Genomic DNA, 27,079 nt, shown 5'->3' with positions numbered 1-27,079 from the left:
GCATCCTTTACAAGACCTTTAAGTGGATGCCCCCAAACTCAGAAAGACCGTCACCCATGCACTCATAACAAGCATACTGGACTACGGAAACACCCTCAACACAGGAATCAATAAATCCCTGCTATGCAAATGCCAGCCCATCCAGAACACCGCAGCCAGACTAGTCCTCGGCATCCCACGACATGAGCACATAACCTGCGAGACCTCCACTGGCTCCCCGTCGAGAAGAGAGTAACCTTCAGGCTACTCACCCACGCCTACAAATCCCTCCACAGCACTGGATCCAAATACCTCAACGAAAGAGTCTTCTTCCATGTACCCAAAAGAAACCTCTGCTCTGCCGACCTCGCCCCAGCACAAACCCTGCACATCTGCAGAACCAGAGCGGGTGGAAGAGCCTTTTCCTATATCGAGGCTAAGGCCTTGAACAAGCTCCCGGTCAACATCAGATGCTCCCCTACTCTGCACACCTTCAGAAAGAGCATCAAGATCTGTCTTTTTATCAGACTCGATGCTGCACCCCTCCGCCCTCTCCCCCAGTGCCTTGAGACCCTCACGGGTGAGTAGCGCACTTCACAATTTCCTGATTGATAGATTGAGTATCCCTGCTGTGACGTTTGTCACCCACAAACCCTGTTGTTTGTCCTACATGAGTAGTGAGAGAAAAAAACGTCTAAAACAGCAAGAGTCACAGTGCTGGAAACTGCACTGGACACAGGAAGGTGAAAAGGTACTTAGGATAAGAAGTTTTCAGTGCAATAAAATGCCCTGATTCTTTAATAAGGTCCATTGCACTTAGTGTAGAGTTGGAACAACTTGCCCAATTTATCACAAAAGATCACATCAGATTGTCTCAAGGAACATAACCCTACAAATCACATCCAACTACAGACTGCCCCATGAAACCCTGGATAACAAGTCATTGCCCTGCAGGCAGTCCTACTGCACAGTTACATTACAGAATACGATAAACTTCAGATTCAGAGGAGAACATTGAAATAAGGAGTTGTAACTTCCAGCAAGACACTTGGCTTGGAAAAAGTAAGTCGTTCTTTCACTTTCAGGAGAAGTAGGAGCAGTTAGTCTCGTGGGCAAAAAGGGCCTCCATCTATGGCTACTCATAGTTGAGTTGACTGCCCTCCATATGCTGGTGAAGAGTAAGAGGTTTGGAGTCTGGTCTTGGTTGTATTGTGGCATCTATCCTAGGCTCACTACTGTTCAGTGGTCCCTTGAGTGGGGATGGACACAGCCATTACTTTAATTTCACAACTTTTATTAATTCCAAGTGTCATATGACTATATATACATCTGAATATTATGGTACAAAGAAAAGAGGTAAGAAATCAATGCAGGCAGCAGAAGGCTCCATCATTCAATTAGTAAACTCATAAACTATCCACAGGTAAACTGGCACCCATACAATTCACTTATACTACCAGGGTAATCAATTATACAAAATTCAAATGAGGTGGTAAGTAGGGGAAAAAGGAATAAAGGAGGGACAAGGTATACTGTATCTAAAAAACAATATGGGGCATATTTATTAATGTCACCTTGCTACACTGCAAGACATGGAAAGGACAGGAATGCACTATATTTAACATAATACAGTGCATTCCTGGCTTTTCTCTGCACTGCCGCACAATGAGCTGCCTAGTGCCAATGAAGGCACCCTTGAAGCATGGTACAAGGGTGTCTGTGTTGTAAACAGGTATGTTTTTGAGCAGGAAGGGACAATTTCCGCCATAAAAATAATCCCGAGACCTTTTCCTCTTGCTATGTGTGCAACAGAATGCGGCACACATAGAAAGAGGAAACACTTGAGGAGAAATAAACATATTTCTCCTCGTTACGCTTCCCCTGGAGATGCGTAGCATTTTGATGCATTCCCAGGTCTATCAGTAATGATAAATCTTGGAATGTGTCAAAATCCCTGGGTGCTGCATGGTAACACCTACGCACCACCCGGGGAATCCCTCCCTGGGGCAGAGTAATGCAACACAGTAATTTGCACTACGAAGCATTACTTAAGATTTATCAAGCCACTCAGGGCCTTGCAAGGGGGCCTTGCATGGCTTGATAAATCCAACATATGAGTTGCATCGGTCTTACACCCCATTGCATGGCGCATGAGAAATGCAACGCATTGATAAATTTGCCCCTATTTATTTAGGATAGGAAAAGCCCCAAGTTGTTGATCCTACATACAAGCATAAACAGAAATCAACTCGACTCATGTCGATGTTGCCCATCTAGTGCATCATAGAGTCATGTAAATTAAGCATCCTAAAGTGAGGTATTTGTATACAGAGGCATAGAAACAAGGTAGAAGACGGCAATCCGTCTGTGGACCAGAAACAACAAATGGCACACAATGTTGCAGAATCGTTTTAGTACCATTTAGGCAAAGTTAGCAATACATAAAGTACAAAGGTGATCTATCAAAAACCAAGCCCACAAAAATTGACATGTAAGCAGTTCCAAACACCCCCTCCCCCCACACACACACAAGTCATGGAGGTGGCTAAATTGAAGGTCTTAATCCACAGGGGCTTAAGTATTTCGCTCTTCCAATTCATGCTGCTCAAATGCAAGGTGGTCATCTTTCATAAACGTGGGAAGTTTTATCTCTCAAAGTTCTAGTACTTTTGCAAAAAAGTACAAAAATGCACAATGGTAGCACAGTTACATGATAGTTTGTCTTTCGCTTAATAATATGGCATTTCCAAAGATTGTTGCATGTGCCTGCCTTAGTGTTGTCACTCGTGATAAGCTAAGCCAGGAAAGCATTTGCATACTAGTGCTCATGAGTTCATGGCACGGCTCAGTTTAGAGAGAGAAACAGCTGAGTAAGGTTACGCTGGGATACTTACAGGTGACTACGCGCTTTATAAAAACCTAATAATAATAATAAGGTATGCTCTCGCTTGCATAAGCTCCTGACTGACCGGCGCAACTGTTTCAAAGCACTTGCGAGATAACGCAGAGAAACCTATGCACTCGCATGGAAAATGCTGAGAAGGGACGAATGCCATCAAACGCTTGTAAGTGAAACATACAGAATGGCTTTGATGTGGCAGAAGTGGGAATGCCTCTGAATTACAGGTAGGGAAAAAATGGAACCCCACAAACAAGCTTCACTATATAAAAAAACTAACTTGCACATGCCGAAAAATGGTAGTTTCAAACCATTTGATCTTGGTACCGCACATTGGATTTCCCTTCTAGTTCAACTATTTGCATGTCCTTTACCTTGGAGCTCTTCAGTATAAGTGCTAGGCACCAAGGGGCATATTACCAAGCAATAGCGATAATTATCGCTATTGCTTGGTTAGAGGCAAAATTTTACCGCTGAGCTGCGGCGATTTTTATCGCAGATAAACCATGGTATTACCAAGGTTTATCGCAAATGCGATAAAAAACGGCTGCAATGCATGAATATCGCTGAAAAGTCTGCGATATTCATGCATTACCGAGCTAATGCTCTTAGCCATGTTATCCACCTCCCATTGGATAACATGGCTAAGAACTGCTCAGGGCGGGTGTTAGCTTTTGGAGATATTCGCGCTTAGCGCGAATATCTCCAAAAGTTGTTAATAGGAGATAGCGATGTTAGCGACTGTTTCCAGTCGCTAACATCTTGGCACGCCCACTTTGCATGTCATTAGTGATAGATATCACTGGCATGCAAAGTGGGGCCCAAGATGGTGGCTATCTCCTACTAGCTGTCACTAACTGGTGTTAGCGACAGCTAGGTAATAGAGAGATCATTTTATCTCCGCTTTCTTGGCTTTTAAAGCCGAAAAAGCGGAGATAAACCCCCTTGATAATATGCCCCTATGTTGTTTATAACTCTGTCACTGCCAATATTTGACTAAGCACTCCCCCTAGAGGTTGTGACAGCTCCAGACACAGTGACAGGGATTCGTAACTCTGTGCACACTCAGAGGTCAGGTGAGTTGCATGTTCATCCCTGAATAGACTTCTAGATGACTGATCGACCAAGTTCCTTGTAAACTGGAGTCACCTATTTCATGCTAAAAAACGTCATCAAGCACATTCATGCTAGAGGAGCAGGGTCACAGGCCTCTGAGAGGGAGTTGTGAAGTGGAACTTCAGTGGACTGTATAGGACTACATGCTGGGATCAGTAGACAGGCTTTGAGAAACATTGATCAAAAGCTGTTTCAGAGTGGAGTGATTCTTTTTATGGCCTGCCAGGGTAAGGCTTGAAACGAAAGTACCTCATTTTGCAAATGCAGAATAGAGACACACAGAGTGGTCCTGACAGTCCTAACATGCCAGTATAAATGCAGAACTGATACTTCATAAATGATAGCTCAGCCCATGCCTGGATGCGCTGTAGACAATCTGGAACTGTATTGCAGATAGTCTCATGGGGTGCAACTGTTTTTTTGCATCGGCTTTGCCCGCCCGGGCACTTTGGTATTACAGAAGGGGCCGCAGAACTTGTGCAGCCCCTTCTGTAGCACTTAAGCACCTGCACTACCTAAAGGGGACGTTCCATCATTTGCATGCAAGTGTGTCCCATGCAAATGAGGGAATCCCTTTGCCTCTGTGCCCGCCCCCAATTACAGACGCAGGCGTAGAGGCAAAGACGCTGACAGTGCGCCCCTTGGGAGCAGCCCTCTGGAGGGGGAAAGAGGGTCCCATGGTCCCCTCAGACACCCCCTTGCAGGTGGATGCAGTAACTGACTGCACTGCCTGCAAAGGAATCTCTAATCCCCCTTCAAAGTGCAATGCGGTTGCCGCCTGCACAGTGAATAAATGAGCGGCTGCTTCAAAGCTTCTCCCTATTTAGTTGAATGCGCTGCCCTGGGGGGAGCGAGAGTTTCAAGCTGCCTTAGGGGTGCTTTATTTATGTAACAGAGCACACTTTCTCTGTTTGGCCTTGTTTAAGGTGCACCGGGGAGTAAACAGGGAAAGTGCGCCCTATATATAATATGGCCCTTGGTCCCTTCCCAGTACTGGAGTGCAGTGACTGGATGTCAAGACAGTATCAAGTTGCATGCCACCATTCAGGAGCCACACCCCTTGTTCTTACCATATCACAGTAGAGCTGGCAAGTCACTTATAGGGTGCACTCAACTGCCTACTCCTATTGTACAGTATTTATTACTGGGTCATATAGCAGAACTTTGTACTTGTAATGTACCACTGACCATACAAAGATATAGCTTCTGTACATAATCATGTGAACATTCATATGACACTGCTATGCTGTCAACTTGTGCTTTCAGTAAGACCAATGTCAGAGTTTGCTACAAAGGATATGATCCTCTTGTTGTCAGCCCCAAGCCATAGCAGATGATATTCTGCTTATATGTCAGGTGACACCGCACACCATATTGAACAGAACATTTTCAACTGGGCCAAAGGAAAATTTCATGAACCCTCCAACACAAACACATGAGCCCACCCAATACTTGCAAGCTCAATGGTGTCAAAGAGAATAAAGGGTTAAAAGTGTTTCGCCTGGGGTTGATGTCTGAGACCAGGTCATTGGATTCCCCTAGCATAAAGGCTTCAGTGGTCACCGAAACTGGGTGGTGCCAAGACACCGAAACTCACCTCCAGTGCACAAAAGATTTTAAAGCCTATACACCACTTGAACTTCCTGTTCCTGTAGGAAACTGTTGGTGCCAGGGGTGCCCAAGGGTCCATGGCTGCAGAGTTTGATCACCACTGCTCCAGCCAAGAAAAGCTGTGCACAAGACTAAGGGAGTCTTGCTAAAAGATTATGAATAGTTAAACTAGTTTGGGATAATCACAGCCTCCTCTCCAACATCCCCAAAACAGGGGAGATCTGAAGTAGTCCTCAGTGATCCGTGGAGGAAATTGAAAGGTGCATACAGGTTTGCCTACAAACTGGGTATATCAGTAGTGAAGCAAGACCATGAACAAACATGGCAAGTGACCAATATTTGCCTGAGCCATCGGTTAATGCAAGCTGACGGAGGTTTACAATGTCAAGGGTTGGGATACCTTGTCCAGCGGAGCTGTTGCATTCCTTAGACGACCACGAGATCTTCACTCTTTGGCTGGGCTCCAGGTTCTCTGGCAAGCAAACACTCTTCCTGGCAGAGAACAGGACAGTCTTTTCTATCCACTAGCAGTAACGATCTTTGTGACTGCAGGTTTTCTTCCTGAGTTCATGCTCCAAAATTATTGCAAGCTTGGTGAAGGACATCAACCACTGGCAAAGTGCTGTCCCTAGAACATACATCTCTGTAATACATTGAGGTGCAGCTCCACCTTGGAAGGAAGAGAAATCCCGCAAGAACCTTTTAGTGAAAGTAATCAAGACCCTTATTTATGAAAAGTGACGCATTGCTGCTAGAAAACAGCGATGCGTCACTGTTCATTGCGCCCTCCTTGCGACACCAATGATGCGTCATATTTGTAGTATTACACATCCTGTCGCAAGAAGTTACAGATATATCAGTATCTTTAGTCGCAAAAATTATGCATTGCTGGAGTGTATTACAAATCTGACAACTCCAATAATGGGTCATTATACATGGGCAAGTCCAATGTTAATTGTGCCAGCGTCAGTCCTGCGCCTGTCATGAGGCAGGCGTAAGATATCAACACATTTGCATCCAAGAAGTGCTGTATCACTTCTATGACCCTTTCTTGTGCCAGGATGCCCCCCCTGCATACATTATACCTGGCACACCTGCGGCGCAAAAGTGAAGCAAGGACCCATAAATAAGCCCCCAAACCTTCAGCCAGAGTAGGCCAATCGGCTCTCCTGCAATGTTCAAATATGTGGGAGCTCCTCCAATAAAAGACTGAAATTCCAGTACATGATCAGTATATGCCAGTACCATAAACAACAAAAGCCTGTTCTGAGGTGGCTATAACTTGCTTGTGCGATGTTTGTTAGGTCTAAGATGGAAGGCCACATATCTTGCAACTGCAAACCATACAGAAAGAGGAAGACGACCTGAGACCAGTGCCGTAGCTAGCCCTTTGGCCGCCCATGGCAGTCCCTGTGTTTGAGGGGCGGGGGGGCTGCTGGGGAAATCCTTCCAATTGCCGCCCTGCGAAGGCTGAAGAGTAGGGAGGTGAGGGAGTGCTAGCGATTGGCGCCCGAGAAGGCAGTACCGCCCCCCCTTGCTATGCCACTGACTGAGGATACTCTGTAAGAACCTATGCAACAATCCTCACAGGGTGGTGTTCCTGGCATTTTCACCCTCAGGACTACTGTACCACCTCAGAGTTGAATACCAGGAAAGGGGAATGCAAAAGGTTGTTGTCCCCAGTTAGCAGTGACCTGAGCAGACTCAAACAAAGCCATCCATCTTCTCAGGTTGACGCACACATATAAAATTCAAAATGGATTCTACCAGGCATTTTAAAATGAGCATGCAAAGTAACCAATTATTAGATTCATATTACCTGTGAACGATTAACCCACATGTATGGATGTGAAAAAACCCAGTCAATGGAGACTAGAATATTATTTGTATGAGGGAGGCCAGAAACCATCTCACCCTGAAGGAGAGGGAGAAGAAGACATGCTCCATCACACATGTCCACCACTGCCATTCCCACACTTTCCAGGTAATAGCCACATACTTATAGAGGGATGCACTTTACATGGGACTTCGATCTCAGAGCATACCTCTGGAGTCTGAGTTAAAACACAGGAAGAACCCTGGATAAGCTTGCTTGACTGTTGAGTTCACCTCGTTGGTAAGAGAAAATTGATAGCGTCTATACTAGAAAACAAAAAAGGGCTGCACAGCATATTCCCCGGAGCCATTCTGGGGACTTTCCATTCCAGCACCCACAACACTCACTCAGTGGTTCGTTATAAGTCCCACAATCAAAGTGAAGTAATAATATAGTAACATTCAGTTATTGCTAAGCCCGGCGATTGTTGAGCAATGAGTTTCTACGCCCTCATGATAGCTCTCTGAGATCCCTGTGACCACTCATCATCAATACCACTGAAAGTCAAGTGCTGAAGAGTTTATGCTTGGCCGAGTTTACAGAGCCACAATTGGATGGACGCCAGGATATCAAAAGGAAATGACCGAAGCCCCCAAAGGCTAATATCCAGTTGCCCCTGCATGCCGCTGGCTTCAACTAACATGGTCTGACATTGTAAACTTGTTACTTCAAATTGGTAGAGCTAAGGGGAAATCAAAGAATGGTTAAAGGAGAGGGATGTGCAAATACAGAAACACTCCTACAAAAGATAAAGTCAGTTGGAATTCACAAATGTTACACCCAGTACTGCAGCAATAATGAAGCCAAAATAGTCTTAAATCTACACCAGACAAGTATTGGAGTAAGTCATACACTGTACATGTCTACCTGTAGGTAATGCAAGGAAATCATATTCAAATCAATGATTACTGTGTGTGGCAAAGTTAGGAGAAATCCCTGTATGACTGTATGAAAAGATGGTCTATTGTATGCCCTACTTGATCAGCGTATGAAAGGGTATCTCCTCCCAATAGTCATATTACCATCCTGCAAAGAACAATATATGTGAAAGGTGACAGGTGTTTTCTTTAGAATTTCACAGCTAGAAGATAAAAAGTACAAAGAGGAAAACATCCCTGTCTTGTAATTCTTGATTGACGGTGTAGCTAGCACTGATCATAGCAGCAAGGCAACAAACTCCTTCTGTACATCTTAAAGGAGAAAATTGCCAAACAGGAACAAAAGCTTGCAGAGTTTGCAAAGTTTTCCTCACTCCGTGTTACGCGGAGCTCACAGAGTTCCGAAAAACTCAGCTCTGGAGCGCAGACTTTTTTTTCCTTGCTCACGTTCATCAAGGTTCAGTTGAAGAGCATGAGTGAGAAAAATCTACCTCCCAGCAAGATTTTTCCTCGTTCGCGATCGTCAACATCAAGTTGGCGAGCGCACGCGTGGACAATCATCCTCCTGGCGAGATTTATCAACGCGTGTGGTAATATTTCTCAATGCGAGTGGTAGCGTAAGCTTGCGACCACTCGCGTTGAGAAACCGTCCGTTCGCATTGAGAAAGCTGTAGCTCTGTTATAACCGTCAGAAAGGAAGCCGCGCCCGCTAGCACTGTGCATGGTGCCATTCTCGATGATTGCAAAGTGCGGACAAGCATCAGGCACTGAAAATCATTGTGAACGGCATTTATCTAAACAAACTCTTGAGGAGCACCGCGTAGCATGGCAGAGTCTGTTTTGCACAATTTACGGAGTTCCACATAGTGGAACCCCACGAACTCTGCCCAGGTTTACAATAGATCCAAGGAGGGAGTTCCACAATGAATTCTAATGACTTGAGTAAAGATAAAAAGAATGTTGAAAAATCAACAGAAACAACAACATAATCAGGCAGAATTGTGGATAGCAAGTGGGTGAATAGTGCGAGGTAAAATCGGGGAATGAGATCCAATGTAAAGAAGTATGCCTTTTTGTTAGACCTGGCTTTTCCAGCGGGTTATCCCCAGACTTTTTGCTTTTTGGTAAGTATGGGCGAATTTTGCAGATTCGAGGTCTGCAAATTCGTGCGAAATGGCAAAAAAATCCGCTAGTTTGCGGGAAAATCCGCAAACTCACGGATTTGCACAAACGTGTGTCTGTAACTTTGGCACCACGCCGAAAGGTGCCGAGGTCCCTCGAGTGAGCTATACATCATAGTGAGGAAAGGGCGGGAAGACGTTGCATGCCCTAGTATGTGTGAGGCGGGGACAAACAGGCGGGGCTTCCATACGAGTTCACATGCCTCTTGTTTATAAAGGGTCAGAGACCGATCAGAGCAGCAGATGAGAAGAAAGCAGCCACCTGGTCACAGGAAGTACACAGGGATTGCGCTCGAGAAACTCCTGGATGCAAAGACCTCCATCAAGGATTACATCTAATTGTAGGCGGTAGATATGGGGAGGAAGCACACCTGGACCGTGCTCACCAGTTGTTTGGGCTGATCATAATGCGCCACTGAATTTGAGCTTCAACTCGGGCATCTGCTTATATCTGTAAGTGCCTTTTGTTGAGGTTTAATTTTTGTGACCGGAGCATCGTACGAGAATGAATCCTGCCTGCATATTTATCCACGAAGATGCCACCGTGTTGTGCAATACCTCTACTCAACTGGTGTACTTTCTACTGGCTAATCAGTAAGTGCTACCTCGTTGGGTAAATGTACAGTGCTTTTGCTACACTACAGCTGCTTAAAGGGCCAGAAGAGCTGTCTCCAGTGACCACGTTTGTCTGTAACTTGGCCACCGCGCCAAAAGGCGCCGAGGTCCCTCGAGTGAGCTATACATCATAGTGAGGAAAGGGCGGGAAGACATTGCATACCTAGTGTGTGTGTGGCGGGGCCAAACGGACGGGGCTTCTATGCGACTTCACATGCCTCTTGTTTATAAAGGGTCAGAGGTCGATCAGAGCAGCAGATGAGAAGAAAGCAGCCTCCTGGTCACAGGAAGTACACGGGGATTGCGCTCGAGATACTCGTGAATGCAAAGACGTCCATCAAGGATTACATCTAATTGTAGGCGGTAGATATAGGGAAGAAGCACACCTGCCTAGCCTAGACCGTGCTCACTAGTTGTTTGGGCTGATTATTTGAGCTTCAATTCGGGCATGTGCAAAAAAATCCGCCCGCGAGCGAATTTTCAAATTTTTCGGCAATTTCGTAATATTCGCGGATTGCAAAATTGCCGAGAATTTGCAAATTCTGCGAGCGGAACGGATTTTGAACCCATACTTACTTTTTGGCCTCCTGTTTCTGATTTGTTTTTGTTGGTTTTAGGACTCTGTTCACTTTACCACTGCTGATCAGTGCTAAAGTGCATATGCTCTCCCTGTAATTTGTGTTTATGTATTGGCATTTCCATTATGGGCCTATTTCATTTGCTACTAAGACCCTAGGACAGTGCACTGTGTGTGCCACCCAAATGCTGCGAGTGGGCCTGCACCACTGATTGTGCCACCCACACAAGCAGCCTTTCAAAGGGTTCTCAGACATCCCACTGCGGTGTCTGTGAACAGTCTCTACTGCCATGTTGACCTGGCAAGTGCACCTACTTGCCAGGCCATAACCTTCCCTTTTATTACATGTGAATCACCCCTAAGGTAGGCCCAAAGTACCCCTGTGGGTAGGATGCAGTGCGTGTGAAAGGTCGGACATGTAATGATGTGTGTGACATGTCCTGATAGTGAAATACAGTGTATTTCATTTGTCACTATTGAAAGGCTCCCTGTTCCATAGACTAGAATGGGAGTGCATGTTTAACATCTTATAAGTATAACTTCCCATTGCTACACGATAGAAAGAGGGATTTGTGTAAGCCTGAACTCAGAATATAAAAATGCATCCTTTAGTAAAGATTTTATATTGTGTGTTTGAAAATACCACTTTTAGAAAGTGAGTATGTGCTTGCTTTAGCCACCCTGAGTGCCTATGCTGGTTTGTGGATTGACTGTCTCGCTCTGGAGTGACAGGGGCTGGGGATGTACATTCACTGTAGACAGTGACTGGGGGTGTATAGGTGTGTTCTGCCTTTCCTGGAAGAGTCAGGGCTGTGCTGAAGAGACCTGAGCTGCATTTAGAATAGGAGATTTTCTTGCACCTGACTGGGCCTAGTCTGCCTTAATAATGCTGTCTCCATCTCCCTCCAGGAAGCTAGACCAGAGAGAACAGAACTGATTTTGACCCAGAACAGAGCCTCTCTGCCACAAGAGAACAAAGAGAAATGCTGTATAAATATTGGGGCCTAGACTCCAGAACTTTAGAAAACTTCTGGACTCAAGAGGAATCTATGCCAAGGAGAAGAGCTGGAAAAGCTGACCCATTGCTGTGTTCTGTTTGGGATTGGCCTGCAGTGGCTATTTCTGCCAAGGAAATAACAAATACTTTGCTGTGTGCTGTGTATCCTATTGAAAAAGAACTACGAGGGATTGAAGTAGAGCTTACCTCCTGTCCTGATGTCTCAGGGACACAAAAACTGCCGAGAGGTGCCTGTTGCTGAGTTGTGCCTCAGGATGTTGTTCCTGCTGTTGCGAGCTGGAAAACAGACGCAACTACGAGAAGCATGATGCATACTTACCTGTTTCCAATGCATTGCCACCCTGCGGGAAGAATTTCCACGCATCGCCATTATGTCGCTGAAATCACCAGTAACCAATAAGCAGTGCCTGTCTGTGGCTGTAGAAATCGCTGCATGCCGAATCGCGTACACTGATCTATGAAGTCTGAGATCACTGCACCGATTCTGACGCGGGCCCTGCTGTGCGGCTGCAAGAACCAATGCATCAAGGGAGGGCGGCTGGAGAGATCAATGCAGTGTCTGTGCCGTGCATCAAGAACCAACGCATCCCTGATCCCCATGCATTGCACCGGGGCTCCAAATCTGCAAGGACACCGGGGCTGCAGTAAGAAACTGAAGCATCATCTTCCCTTCAGTAAGGAACCAACGCATCACCTTCCCTGTGCATACTGAATCTGTGGCTGTTTTTGTTTATGATTGTGATGCATCCAAGGTACTTTGTGTTGAAAGCGTTGCATCTATGCTATGGACGAAACTGTTTCACCTTTCAAGAATGCGATACAAAAGGGGATGATGGACGGAGCGTTTGTATAAACAAACACTCACCCCCAGTCAACTGATCTGGGTTTAATCCATCACCATTCTTTAGTTCACTCAGCCACCCCAGTTCAGACATGGCTATATGCAAATCAGTCTGACCCTGTGCCTTATGGGAACAGTCCAGCCCGGACTGCCAAGCCATGTCTTCCCTGGACCGGAAACAAGCATCCTGGGACCGGTTTCGGATTCATAATCCTCATCAGCCAGGCTATCTTGAATCCAGTGGCCAAGTGAACAAGGGACTCACATCTGAGCATACCCTGCCACACTTAGGGCGAACAAAGCGATACAAAAGGGGATGATGGACGGAGCGTTTGTATAAATCAAACACTCACCCCCAGTCAACTGATCTGGGTATAATCCATCACCATTCTTTAGTTCACTCAGCCACCCCAGTTCAGACATGGCTATATGCAAATCAGTCTGACCCTGTGCCTTATGGGAACAGTCCAGCCCGAACTGCCAAGCCATGTCTTCCCTGGAACGGAAACAAGCATCCTGGGACCGGTTTCGGATTCATAATCCTCATCAGCCAGGCTATCTTGAATCCAGTGGCCAAGTGAACAAGGGACTCACGTCTGAGCATACCCTGCCACACTTAGGGCGAACAAAGCAATACAAAAGGGGATGAAGGCTGATAGCCAGAAACCGGTCCTTGGATGCTTGATTCCGGTCTGGGAAAGACATGGCTTGGTAGTTCGGACTGGACTGTTCCCATGAGGCACAGGGTCAGAGCTGATTTGCATATAGCCAGTGTCTAACCCAGGGTGGTGTGGAGTGCAAAAAAACGATGGATTTAGGCCCAGATCCTTGTACTGGGGTGAATGTATGACATTGTTCTACATTCTGTCCATCAACTGTGTTTTTTGCAATTTTCACCCCGAGTGGGCTGGGTATGCTCAGACGTGAGTCCCAGGCTCTCCACACCACTGGAGTCAAGCTATCCAGGCTGAATGAAGGCTGATAGCCAGAAACCGGTTCTTGGATGTTTGATTCCGGTCTGGGAAAGACATGGCTTGGTAGTTCAGACTGGACTGTTCCCTTGAGGCACAGGGTCAGAGCTGATTTGCATATAGCCAGTGTCTAACCCAGGGTGGTGTGGAGTGCAAAAAAACGATGGATTTAGGCCCAGATCCTTGTACTGGGGTGAATGTATGACATTGTTCTACATTCTGTCCATCAACTGTGTTTTTTGCAATTTTCACCCCGAGTGGGCTGGGTATGCTCAGACGTGAGTCCCAGGCTCTCCACACCACTGGAGTCAAGCTATCCAGGCTGAATGAAGGCTGATAGCCAGAAACCGGTCCTTGGATGCTTGATTCCGGTCTGGGAAAGACATGGCTTGGTAGTTCGGACTGGACTGTTCCCATGAGGCACAGGGTCAGAGCTGATTTGCATATAGCCAGTGTCTAACCCAGGGTGGTGTGGAGTGCAAAAAAACGATGGATTTAGGCCCAGATCCTTTTACTGGGGTGAATGTATGACATTGTTCTACATTCTGTCCATCAACTGTGTTTTTTGCAATTTTCACACCGAGTGGGCTGGGTATGCTCAGACGTGAGTCCCAGGCTCTCCACACCACTGGAGTCAAGCTATCCAGGCTGAATGAAGGCTGATAGCCAGAAACCGGTCCTTGGATGCTTGATTCCGGTCTGGGAAAGACATGGCTTGGTAGTTCGGACTGGACTGTTCCCATGAGGCACAGGGTCAGAGCTGATTTGCATATAGCCAGTGTCTAACCCAGGGTGGTGTGGAGTGCAAAAAAACGATGGATTTAGGCCCAGATCCTTGTACTGGGGTGAATGTATGACATTGTTCTACATTCTGTCCATCAACTGTGTTTTTTGCAATTTTCACACCGAGTGGGCTGGGTATGCTCAGACGTGAGTCCCAGGCTCTCCACACCACTGGAGTCAAGCTATCCAGGCTGAATGAAGGCTGATAGCCAGAAACCGGTCCTTGGATGCTTGATTTCGGTCTGGGAAAGACATGGCTTGGTAGTTCAGACTGGACTGTTCCCATGAGGCACAGGGTCAGAGCTGATTTGCATATAGCCAGTGTCTAACCCAGGGTGGTGTGGAGTGCAAAAAAACGATGGATTTAGGCCCAGATCCTTGTACTGGGGTGAATGTATGACATTGTTCTACATTCTGTCCATCAACTGTGTTTTTTGCAATTTTCACCCCGAGTGGGCTGGGTATGCTCAGACGTGAGTCCCAGGCTCTCCACACCACTGGAGTCAAGCTATCCAGGCTGAATGAAGGCTGATAGCCAGAAACCGGTCCTTGGATGCTTGATTCCGGTCTGGGAAAGACATGGCTTGGTAGTTCGGACTGGACTGTTCCCATGAGGCACAGGGTCAGAGCTGATTTGCATATAGCCAGTGTCTAACCCAGGGTGGTGTGGAGTGCAAAAAAACGATGGATTTAGGCCCAGATCCTTTTACTGGGGTGAATGTATGACATTGTTCTACATTCTGTCCATCAACTGTGTTTTTTGCACTTTTCACCCCGAGTGGGCTGGGTATGCTCAGACGTGAGTCCCAGGCTCTCCACACCACTGGAGTCAAGCTATCCAGGCTGAATGAAGGCTGATAGCCAGAAACCGGTCCTTGGATGCTTGATTCCGGTCTGGGAAAGACATGGCTTGGTAGTTCGGACTGGACTGTTCCCATGAGGCACAGGGTCAGAGCTGATTTGCATATAGCCAGTGTCTAACCCAGGGTGGTGTGGAGTGCAAAAAAACGATGGATTTAGGCCCAGATCCTTGTACTGGGGTGAATGTATGACATTGTTCTACATTCTGTCCATCAACTGTGTTTTTTGCAATTTTCACACCGAGTGGGCTGGGTATGCTCAGACGTGAGTCCCAGGCTCTCCACACCACTGGAGTCAAGCTATCCAGGCTGAATGAAGGCTGATAGCCAGAAACCGGTCCTTGGATGCTTGATTTCGGTCTGGGAAAGACATGGCTTGGTAGTTCGGACTGGACTGTTCCCATGAGGCACAGGGTCAGAGCTGATTTGCATATAGCCAGTGTCTAACCCAGGGTGGTGTGGAGTGCAAAAAAACGATGGATTTAGGCCCAGATCCTTGTACTGGGGTGAATGTATGACATTGTTCTACATTCTGTCCATCAACTGTGTTTTTTGCAATTTTCACCCCGAGTGGGCTGGGTATGCTCAGACGTGAGTCCCAGGCTCTCCACACCACTGGAGTCAAGCTATCCAGGCTGAATGAAGGCTGATAGCCAGAAACCGGTCCTTGGATTCTTGATTCCGGTCTGGGAAAGACATGGCTTGGTAGTTCGGACTGGACTGTTCCCATGAGGCACAGGGTCAGAGCTGATTTGCATATAGCCATTGTCTAACCCAGGGTGGTGTGGAGTGCAAAAAAACGATGGATTTAGGCCCAGATCCTTGTACTGGGGTGAATGTATGACATTGTTCTACATTCTGTCCATCAACTGTGTTTTTTGCAATTTTCACCTTTCAAGAATCCCATTTTGATTATTGTACGTTGAAGTTTTGTTGTTTTGTTCTTGTTAGGTTTAGATAAAGATTACTTATTTTCCTAAACAGGTGCAGTGTCCATTTGCAGTCTTTTCACTGTATTACTGTATGTGTACACAAATGCTTTACACTCTGCCTCTGAGATAAGTCTGTCTGCTCATGCCAAGTTACCAAGGGGGTGAATAGGGGTTATTTTAAACGTATATCCCCCTTACTCTGACTAGAAAGAGGGTTCCCTACCTGGAAAAAAGTGCAAACCATTGCCAATGAGAGAACCCCATTTCTAGAACTTTCCAAGCACTGCTTTTTATATGCTTGAAACAGGAATTTTCTAACAGCAGGAAACACTGCCACATTTAGTTTTAATCCAGCAATTCCCAAGAGATTGACAACTATCTTAAAGAACCACTTTATAAGGCCAAGCTCCACTCTACCTCAAAGAAGAAGCTCAAGTTGGACATTCTGTGCCCCCAAGGCATTAAGGAACTCCTCTATGCTGCCTATCTTTTGTGCCACTCACTAACCATGAAAAACCCCTGTGGATCCATGCACGCACAGCACTGCTTGACAGCTCTAGAGGAAAGGGAACTCTGCATTACACAAGGCCTAATGTGCAGCAACACACTGACCAGTAGCACTCCAGAGACTTCTTCCCCTTTTGAGTCTGCATATGATGGATCCCATTCTTGTAAAGTTCTGAGCTTAAATGTGGCACCACCAAGAACAGTAAAACCAACAAAAAAAACAAATAACTTTACACATTGCAGAAACCCATACAAAGCAAACTGAATTTGTTTTTAGATAAATAAATACAACAAATTTGAAAACAAATCGTCATACAATCCTAGAAATTGGGAACACCTATACAAATCACAATGTCAAAATATTAAAACAAAATACATAATAAGACTGCCAAAAATTGACATATAGCTTAAGACATTCCAGAAAATGTGTAAATCACATTATAAAAATGTCAATATAACATTGACATACTTGTCCAATTACAAATATGCAAATTGTTGTGGATTTAAAAAACATAATTTACAAGTAACACTACTCTAGACACAGTCAAAGACACATCATAACACCTTCCATGTCCAATACACACAAACACGCACACAACAGGACACACAAACAAACCATAGATGGTTCCTGGCATCACAACATCTCTTTTCACAAGGGGAAGAGGGTAGAACCCAAGATTCAGACTTTATTTTTGTCCTTCCACATGTGATGGGTTTTATTTTTTTAGTGATGTATCTTTCACTATTATTTCTTATATGGAGTTAACATTGAATAAGCAGAGATTTCTTCCTTACCTACATAGAACTACATTTGGCAGATTTACATCGAATATAAACAGTAGATTTTGAGTTGTGCATGCCAACACTGCTTCATGTAAAAGAGTGGGGGCATAAACGTCTACTACTAGGCATCAGACTATGTAAAGAATAGCTGAATGGCTTGTAATCCGAGAATTTAACTGAGGCATATGCATAAATCTATGTGCCCGGAGATCACTGTACACGTTTGAACTGTAGTACCCATCTAGTGCAAAATACTGGGGCAGACTTACAAGCCACTTGCAACACTTTTGTGCCACCATTGTGTCACTTTTGCGACGAAGCGGTGGTGTAAGCAATGCACCACATTGCGTCAGATTTACAACGTGAAGCATCTAGAGAGATATGTCACGCTGTAAAGCCCTGCGCCACATTATACCTGTGTCAGGTAAAATGCTTTCATGGTGGGCGTTCTGACTCAAGAAAGCCTTGTATAAGTGACGCAGTGAAATCTACAAGATTTCACTGCCCCACTTCTACGACACCACTGCATAAAAACCTTATGCCTGCTTGAAGCAGGCATAAGAAGTGACACAACACGATAGGTATAGGCCTTCCTGAGCATTGCTGGAGTAGCGTTGTGCTTGCAACATGACTCCAGCAACACGTAACCTTTGCGCCAAGAGATGCGTGATGCATCTGTCAATCCTTGCCCCATGGTGCACCGCATTGTAAATGCGACGCATCCATGGTGGCACAAGGTTTTTTTTGTGTGACGCAAGTAAAATGATGCATCTCTGCCATGATGCAGAGATGAGTCAGTTTCTTGTAAATCTGCCCCACTATTTCTACACTAACTTTAAAACTTGCTCTGCAGTACATACTCAAAGTTTTAAATGTTTGGAGAATTAAAAAAAATCTCACACTTTGCTGCAGCCTCGAGAAGGTGCAATTGTTTGATGCAACGCCTTGTCCACCTTTGGTTGTAGAAAGTCCTTGAGCAGAAACCATGGGTGATAGCATGGGAACACACATGCTCCACCCTTGGGATACTCCCTTGATGCAGAGTAACACAACGCAATGCCCATTGCTTCTTTGATTTCCTTTTAGTCCATTTTCCAGCACAAAACAGAAGGAAAACTCCATATCTTTGTCAAAAGCCTGACCTCTGCTTTTGGTCAGATCCTGTCCATTACAACATGTTAATTCCTAGAAATGTAGGCAGTGATTACGCCTCCGAGTCTTCCTGCTCTCAGAAGCAGTCCTGTTGCCCCTCTAGTAGGAAAACCTTTTGGCTAGGGTGATCGACCTCAAATCTGGGAAACTTTCGGCAAGCACGCTCAACATCCTGTGATTCTGGACAAACCACTTCATCTCCCTGTGCCTAACAAAAAAAAATGTGTTATTAGGTAACGCAACTGGTGCTCATGTAAAGCGCGCTGAGACCTTAGTGTCAAGTTTGCGCTACATAAAACTCTGGAAATAAATAGGTTTAATCGCTATTAGGAAGTTTCAGGTAATATAAAGTATTATTTTCGAGTTCTACATTTCTAATATAATTATTAAAAATGTACCTTTTCCATTTATAAAGGTTCATTATAAAATAGAAAAAATTAACTTTTGGGATATACTTTGCTACCATTTCCTGACTAGAATTATGAAGGTGGCTGTCTATAGAAAAATGCTAACAGTGACAACATGTTTTTGTAGTTATTCAATATATGGGATACCTTTCTAAATATTGTTTTATTAGTATGCCCACTTTTGCACATTAGGTAATCAGATACTTAGGGGTGACTTATTTAATGTGTCAGTTTTCCTATGATATTCCTTGCTGTGGGGGTTTAAGTTGCAACCAGAAAAACTGCAGTGTTGAATCTGGAGCAATGTTCTTCCAATTGCCCACAAGGGTGGTGTAAATGTATACTGCAGCTCACGTGTGGCATTTAACTTTTACACCACTGAACTACATATAGCATTAATTTACTGTGGCCTTGTGAAAAGATTTAACCATATGATTGGTGGGGTTTTCCCTATGGTGCTAATCCCTTGTTAGGTCTCGCCTGTCGATGCGCATGCGCATCGAGCTTGCGAGCCTATTGCGGCTTAAACAACTTTTAACTGAGAAGCAAGGAATCGTGGCGATTCCTTGCAGTGCCCGTGACTTTTAAGCTCAATGCGCATGTGCATTGAGCTTAAAAGCGCGTGCACAGCCGCAATCGCCGTCAGCCGCATTCCTCCGACACCTTTTGAAGTGAAGCTTAGCTTCACTTCAAAGGCCCGGCTTCTTAACACCCACATGCCGCTCTCCCCGCTCCGCCCCCTCCCCTGCCCGCCTTGTGCATTTCTCCCGACTGACTGTCTGCTCTCTGTAAGCCCGGCTTCTTAACACCCACATGCCGCTCTCCCCGCTCCGCCCCCTCCCCTGCCCGCCGTGTGCATTTCTCCTCCACCCCCTCCCCACAGCAATGCCCTCCGTCTTGTGTTCTCATTCCCGCCACCCTTTTAAATTCAACTGCTTTCAATCCAACAGAAAGCTTTTACCAACGCAGCACTGTAATCCCGTTCAGAGGCCTTACATGTCATCACGTGATTGAGTAATTTCATTCGATGCATTGAAAGGAATTCTGAGGACATTGTAAACCTCAGCTCGGTTTTATTTTATTTTAACTTCAAGAATGCTCTCTGCCGTAGCTGTTTGTTTATAGGACACTTTTGGTGAATCTTATAAACATCCTCTGCCTCTGCCTTTCCTTTGTTGTCGCGCCTCTCACAACAGCCCCTGACCCTCCCACTCCCCCACCACAGAGCGTGTCTCAAGTCCGCACTTTCACGGCCGTGTCTCTTTCACGGCCAATGCTTGTCTTGACATTTTTCGTAGAACATTGAAATATTGCTGTTGGACATTTTTAATTAAAGCATGTGTAAAAATGATAGCAAGACATCTGCATTCATGTAATTTAACCTTAAAAAGCATGGGTCGGCAGGGCCTTGGAAAACGTGCATTATGTGCTCGCTGCATAATATACCGAAAATGGACACATCTACAGATAAATAGACATAAACATACAAGGAGCGTGTCTCTCGGCCGCACTTTCACTTTTACGGCCGTGTCTCTTTCACGGCCAATGCTTTTCTTGACATTTTTCGTAGAACATTGAAATATTGCTGCGACACATTTTCAGCAGAAATGATGGTACACTGCAAGGATCTTATTTCAAAAGACAGCCAGGAGCATGTGATGTGGAGAGAATATCAATTCATATATTTTTAATGTTTGCATCTAAGCGTCATTTAACTGGCATTTTAAGTTTCCTCTTTGTTTATGACAAGAACGGGTTGGAAGTCTGTCTTTGGGAAATCCTCGCTAATGGCAAATTCAGAAATTCAGTTCCTGCAAATATGCAGCCAGCTTCTATTCACTATCCCACTTCTCATTTTAACACATAATTTTATTTTCTGCAAAAACATATGACAGTATACATTTAATTTCTTCAAAAACGTGTTTAATAACTTTCATTTTTTTATTACAAGTGCACTCGCTCTACACCGCGCCCGTGTGATCTCTCCAGCTGGTGCACAGCAGTGCATTCAAGCCGCTTTCAAGTCATGCAAACATGGGTGGGCCCTGGCGGGAGAAAGTGTGAAGGACGAAATATAACCCTAGCCCTTTCTGCTGAGTCACAACACACTGCTGGAACAGTTGGCAGCATTACCTATCTCTGCTCCTCCACCCTCTCGCTCCGCCCTGAGCAAACCGCGTCATCCATCTGCGAGATGAAGGAGTGTTGCACCCTGCTAGTGTGAAAGCTCCCGAATGCCCTGGTAATTGCAGACTGTTGCTGCTCCTGCACTGTCGCCGTGTACACTGTCACAACAGACGATAACAGTTTATTTCAGGAAGTGCTCACGCATTCACCACCTTTGAACAGCTCAACCCACAACAGACTCACTTTAGATTATGATTGTGATACAACATGGTAGAGTTCTATGCCAGGCTTCACCTCCGGGACAGTTTGTGTGCTCCTCTGCAATTCTGGTTTTGGTCTTTCCTCGCCATCTGCTGCTTGCCCATTCACATCCCTGCCCCCCCCTTCTCTATGTTACTCTTCCAACCAAATGCTTTTTTCCACCATTTGCTTACATCCCGAACACCCATCCCCTCCATCGCTGCTTCCTCTGAGCCTCTTCCCACTGCAAACAAAACAAGCATTGGCATAGCCCACCAGGTCTCGCTTTTGGGACCTTCTAAGTCATTTCTGATGGAGAGAGAGTCATTTTTTTAGACCCCCCACTCTATTCTTTCTCACCCTTTCTCTCTCTTGCTCCTTCTCCCACTCCCATTCCCTCTTCCCCCCTCCTTCCCTCACTCTCTTGCTCTCTTCCTTCTCTCTCTTTCTTTCTCCCCCTCTCTCCTCCCTCCCTCCCCTCTCTCTCTCTTTCTCTCCCTCCTTCTTACCTCCCCTCTCTCCACCCTCTCTTGCCCCTTCCTTCTCTCTCTTGCTCCCTCTCCCCTTCCCTCTTCCCTCCCTCCATCTCTCGGCCCTTCTTTCTCTCTCTCCCTCTTCCCTCCCTCTCCTCTCTCTCTCTCTCTCCCCTTCCTTCTCTCTCTCACCCTCTTGCCTCCCATCCCTACCTCACTCTCCCTCCCCCTTCCTTCTCTTTCTCTCTCCCTCACCCTTCTCCTTTCCTTCTCTCTGTCTCTCGTATATTCAGTGCTTTTCAGGTACATTTGCAAAATATACTTTTGTGACCTCTGTCACATGAAACTAGGGTGATTCTTCTCTTGTAGTTGCTTTCTTGATCTAACATGGTTGTTTTCTGCAGTGAGAAGATAAGAGCGCACGTTCCCCGAATGTCTGAGCTGGGTTCCGGGTCTTCCCGGCTGTGATTGGTTCTAAGGTGGAACACAAACAGAGGCAGAAGTTACACAGTGATGTTTCCCATATGCCGTTAAATGAGAAGGGGATGTTGATGAATAAACACGTTACAAATCTGCCCCACTCCACGCAAATATTCGACAAACACATCGTTTAAATACATAGGGTGAACTTGGGGAGATACTAAAACAAGCACTGGCGTTGCCAATAGGTTTCGCATTTGGAAAGTTGGAGATATTGGTTTTGTAAATGACATTTTATATTTATATATTGTTATTGACAATGCCAATAACGATATATAAATATAAAATGTCATTTACAAAACCAATAGCTCCAACTTTCCTACTGCGAGCCCTATTGGCAACGCCAGTGCTTGTTTTTAATGTTTGGGGTAGATTGCACTTCAATCCTACATAAATGGGTGAGGACATGAACGTGAAAAGCTCCACTCATAACCCAGGTTCCATGGCTAATCTGAGCACCCCCTGGGATAAGGGAAGGGGTAAAACACCTACCTGACAAATGCAAGAGCAACAAAAACAGCCTATATGGCTTGCAGACGTCCAAGGACTGCTGGAACTGTGGCAGCCGCAAGACCCAGAAGCAGTGGCTACCATTTTGAAGAATGCAAGCAAGCTGCACCACAGGGCCTGAAGCCGATTCTGAGTGGTACATTGCGAGGCAATAGGCTAGGGGAGCCCCCCGATATTACCGGTGAGTGCAATGACATAATGAAACTTGAGGTGACCCCCTGCAAAGTACGTGGTGTCCCCTCCACTGGCCAACCACCTATAACTTTGTTCCCCGACCGAGTCAATGTACTGTGCTGAGGGGACTCCCGGAGCCCCTCCGCCGTTAAATCACCTAGCACCCTGTAGAGTCTACTGTGCTGAGGGGGGCCCTTGGGGGTCGGGCCCCACAGCACAGTGGATGCTGCCGGGGCTAATGTTACACCACTTGGTGAGTGGTGACCTGCCACTTTACAGCAAAGAGCAGTGATTGGACACGAGCGAGCAGCCATCGCGACGCTGTCAAGATGCTGGAGATGTGAGGCCCACAATGGGATGGCGATAAAGGAGAGATGCCGTGAGATAGAATGCAGGCCTTGGAGGTGTCCTCCGCAGACACACGTAATACCTGAGGCTGCCTGGAATAGCATCTAGGGGCAGATTTACTAGAAAGTGACGCATCTGTAGAGATGCGTCACGTTCCCTGCGCCACCATGCAAAACCCTTGCGTCACCATGGATACGCCATATCTACAATACGTCGCACCATGGAGCAAGGATTGACAGATGCGTCAGTAATTCTGACGCATCTGTTGACGGAAAAGTCACGCATTGCTGGAGTTGTGTCGCAAGCACGATGCAACTCCAGCAATGCGTGTTGTGGCCTATTCCCAATACACTGCGTCACTCATTAAGCCTGCTTCAAGCAGGCATAAGGTTTTGACGCTGTGGTGTCCTATAAGTCACGCAGTGAAATCTTGCAGATGTCACTGCGTCACTTTTATGAGACTTTCCTGCGTGGGAACACCTACCCTGCATACATTATACCTGACGCAGGTATACTGTCATGCAGGGCTTTACAACGTGACGCATCTCCCTAGATGCGTCACGTTGTAAATGGGCCCGCAACTTTTATGCTGCCGCCGCCTAGCAAAAGTGACGTGATGATGGCGCAAACGTGATGGAAGGAGCTTGTAAATCTGTCCCACAGAGTCACTGGTGAGTAAAGCGGACCCAGGCTAGGGTGGTGGAAACTGCCACAAAAGAGGCAGCTTTCAGGTGCAGATCCTGTCACTAGAAAAGCCATAGTCCATGGATGAACATGAACATGTGGCAACTGATAGTGGAAGTGGGGTACCCAAGACTGGACTCACTTTTGCCACAAAGCTGTATGGTAAAACACAGGTTTTTGGGCGTCACATAGATCCCTGAAGTGTGAACACCATTGCTCCTAGCTGTCTGTAAAGAGAATGCTGAAAAGGCAGCCGCCTCTGACTAATCACCTCACTGACTAGCCTCCGCCACCAATCATACTTACAAACAATAAACCTGGTCTGTGGTCCAAAGAAAAGTTCTGATGGCTGAGGGTCCTGCACAACAAACCAACTCAGAATGACTGGCAGACTTAGTGGCCACATTGGCATAGACTGAGCTCCCCAAAGGAGAACAAGCAATTTAGCAGGACAAATAACTGCAGAAGTGTTTCAAATTTGCCAGATAGCTCACAGCACTGCACAAACAACCCACTGAAACAGGTTTCTGAGGAAAGAGGGCAGCAAAAGGGGACTTTTGGGGCCTGGTATACATATGGTAATGCTGAGGGCCTTGCAGTGGCAAGGACTAGATTGGGACCGCCTGAAGGGTTGAAAGTGATCCAGGAACACAAGTATCATAATGAGGGTGAGGGAGCACTAACTGACATACAACGGTTCATACTCCCCTAAACCTTCTGCCTCAAGATCACTATTTCCCAAAAGGGATTCATCATCTAACAAATACATCTGCAAGACCCACCAATTTCAACAGGCCATTGCAGCCATCCAGAGGCCCAGAATACTCTAGTAAATAATCTGGGCCTCATTTATGATGCCCCTTGGGGCACCGGAATGTCACTATTTTGATGTACTGGTGGGACAATGTGCCCCGGCATATTTATTAGGCCAAGTAAAGCCACTCTGTGTGACTTTTCAAGTTCTTGTAAATATGTGCCCCTTTCACGCAGAACACTGTTTGAAAGGGGCGTTCCATGGGTGTTGCTGTGGGTGTTCCCACGCAGCACCCATGGAACCGGAGACATTTCCAGATTTACAAGAAATCATAAACCTGGGATGCGCAAAAAGGAGAAATGCTTTCATTTTTTCCTCATTTTTCCTTTATCTGTGTGTGCTACATTCTGCAATCTGCAGCACACATAGAAAGTGTAATTCGCCTGAATTGATTGATTTTGTGCAGGAAGGGACATGAGCCCCGCAATGCAGGCACCCTTGCACGTTGGGGCAAGGGTGCCTACGTTTGCGCAGTGCAGCCCATTGTGCGCTGGGAAAGGACAGAAATGTACCATATCTTATAGATATGGTACAGTCCTGCCCTTTTCTTTTGACATAGGACAGTGCAGCAAGATTCCCTGCGGCGCTGCCCACCGTCATAACCTCATAAATGAGGCCCTTAGAATGTAAGTGCTACACACAATGGCCTCTAATAGACTGAGTCAAGATGATTCCCTTAATGAACTCCTCACCTCGAGGACAAACCAGACAAAATACGAACAAGCTATGGACAGAGTCTCCCCAGAGTGTGAGCAGTCACCAGCTATATCACAGAAATTTCTCCAACAATTCCTGCAGAAAATCATAGAGCAGATTTTAAAGGATATCTCCAAGAAATACAAAAAGAACAACAAAACCTAGGCAGAACAGTCCATGACCTAGAAACTACAGGGCTTATTTATGACACCGCCGGTGCATCACTTTTTGTGACGCACCAGTGCCGTAAAAAATGCAGCATGTTGCGTCATATTTACAAAGTGACGCATCTAGGTAGATGCGTCACTTTGTAAACCCCTGCGCCACATTATACCCGCGCCAGGTATAAATGTATGCAGGGGGGCGTTCTGACGTAAGTAAGCCTCGTAGAAGTGACGCAGTGAAATCTATGAGATTTCACTGCGCCACTTCTAGGACGCAAATGCGTCAATATCTTATGCCTGCTTCACAGCAGGCGTAAGACTGACGCAGGCACTATCAAATGGGACTTGACCATGTTAAATGACCCATTGCATAAGTTGCGTCACTTTTGTGACACACTCCTCCAATGCATAATTTTCTGCGTCTATAGATACGTCAGAAATACAGACGTATCTGTAACTCCTTGTGACATGATGCATCATATTGTAAATATGACGCATCCAGCATGTCTCAAGGAGAGCGCAATGAAAAGTGAAGCATCGCTGTTTTATTGCAGCGATGCGTCACTTTTCATAAATGAGGCCATACATTTGTCAACCGTGCCAAAGAACTCCACTAAATGGGGATACGACCCGGGCTGGACCAGAAATGCAAACCGGCTCTGGCAATTAAGTCGGACCGGTCGGGGGGAGGGGGAATGGGAGGAGTGTTTACCCATGGGAACCACTGCTGATGCTGCTTTTGGTACAAGGGGATGATATTGCAGCACTGCTTCAAAATCGGCTCCCCTGTGCCAAACACAGCCCCCACCAGTCAAAACTGCCCCACACCCTTTCGGCCCACCGGGGAAACGACAGGTGCCACTACAGCTAGTCCGGCCCTGAATGTGACTGGTAACACTGGAAGAACAGTACAAAGAAATAACCCTGAAATACAAAAACATAGAAACCTGGTTATGGAGAAATAACAATTAGGGTCCTTCCTGGAGGCATAGAAGGATCCGACGCTCAATTGATTTTATTTTATTTTATTTTTAAATTTATAAAGCGCAACAAATGCCCGGAGGCGTCTTGGTGCTGAGGACTAAGAAGGTGAAGCCAGAATAGGTGCAGGGCTCGAGCATATGTTCAACGACTATAACATTTCATCTGGGACCATCGAGAGGGTCCGCCAGTAAGGACAGAATCACAGAGTGACAGCAATGAGCAATTGTAAGGAAGCCCCAACCCCACCAGACCTCATTGTTCGGATCCACCTCTATGATGAGAAGGAAAGAATAATGAAAAAAATAAAATGGCAACCCAAATGAAAATCATGGGCATAATAATCTCTTGTTCTTCAATGACGTGGTGGCTACTACACTTCAGAGAAGGAGAAAATTCAAG

The sequence above is a fragment of the Lissotriton helveticus genome, chromosome 5_1, assembly GCF_964261635.1.
Source record: "Lissotriton helveticus chromosome 5_1, aLisHel1.1, whole genome shotgun sequence".
Taxonomy (NCBI): Eukaryota; Metazoa; Chordata; class Amphibia; order Caudata; family Salamandridae; genus Lissotriton; species Lissotriton helveticus.
The sequence above is the reverse complement of the archived record's forward strand: the minus strand, read 5'-3'. Positions refer to the sequence as shown.